Here is a 1430-nt window from a genome sequence, read left to right on the forward strand (position 1 = left end):
GAATTAAACCATTAAAACTAGAAAACAAGGAGCAAAGTAAAACTTCTGAATGTCATTAATATTTGACAAAGGTTACTATTATGCGTCTTGCTACGCAGAAGCGGAAAGAAAAACAACAACCATAGATGATGATGCGGAGAGCAGTATTTATGTTTAACCATATTGAAAAGATTGCGTTTTTAATGGTTGGAAAAGACCGCTAGATGCGCGCCGGCACTACCATCCATGTTTACTTCCGGAAAAAAAGAGCACGCTGGCCTGTGATGTCATTGTGTCCTCTACTGCGCATGCAGGACACTCTCGTTGTATGACAGCAGTTCACACAGGAGATCACATACAAGTCGCATATATTTGGAAATATGAACGGCAGTGTAAAAAAATCGGATTTTGCAAAAAAATCGGAATTGAACAGAAAGCCCACATTCTTATCTTCAGGTAACATAGAGCACATGTCAGATTAAATAATACCACTTCCGCGATAGTTTCAAGTTGTTTCTTTATTGTATGTCTTGTTCCATGTCTGTTGGTTGTGCTGTTCTTTTTACATCTCGTTGCAGGTGATGAAGCTGAATTTTTTATCATTATCTCCTTTCTATCTCCTCTTTCTTTGATCTTTTCTCTTTTTTTCAGCTTTTCCTCTTCTATTCTGTTTACATTGCTGTGTCCATATAATCTGTAAAACTCCTTGCATAATTATAATAAAGCAATATATATGCATGAAAAAAGTGAAACACTATGGCCCTACTGCTCCACTTGTGAAAGTGCAATTGAGCATCAAGGCCTGNATAATTATAATAAAGCAATATATATGCATGAAAAAAGTGAAACACTATGGCCCTACTGCTCCACTTGTGAAAGTGCAATTGAGCATCAAGGCCTGCAGTGTGAACGTAGCCTATGTCTTCAGGACATGATCTACAGGGGCACTGGCCCCCATTGGCCCCTTTCTAGAACCACCCATGGTGAGGAGTGATGACACCGTGGCGATGTGCACTACATGCTGAAAAACAGAAAGCACAACCAGTGTTCAAGGCTACAAGATTGAAAGTATTGAAAAATAAAAACAAAAGACTGATACTGTTCTGTTTTCTGTTTAAGAAATTACTGTTAAGAGTTTTTGGAACTTGGGATGTCTGAAACCCTTCCAAACAAGCAAAAAGTCACAATAGATAAATGAAGCTTAACTTTCCGTTAGAAGTTTATGATTTGACCATCCAAAGATGTATATATTTAGGTGCTCTCTGGGTTTCTTTGCCTTTAACAGGTCGTTCAGTGCGTTCTCTGTCTTCCCCACCTTCAGGACAAGCCTGTGCCTGCAGCTTGCAGCAGTGCTGCCCCCCCAGCCTAGGAGAGCTGCTCTAACCCTCCTCTCTCTCTCTCTCTCTCTCTCTCTCCCTCTCTCTCTCTCTCTCTCTCTCTCTCTCTCTCTC

The sequence above is a fragment of the Cyprinodon variegatus genome, unplaced genomic scaffold, assembly GCF_000732505.1.
Source record: "Cyprinodon variegatus isolate N-32 unplaced genomic scaffold, C_variegatus-1.0 Scaffold1375, whole genome shotgun sequence".
NCBI lineage: Eukaryota > Metazoa > Chordata > Actinopteri > Cyprinodontiformes > Cyprinodontidae > Cyprinodon > Cyprinodon variegatus.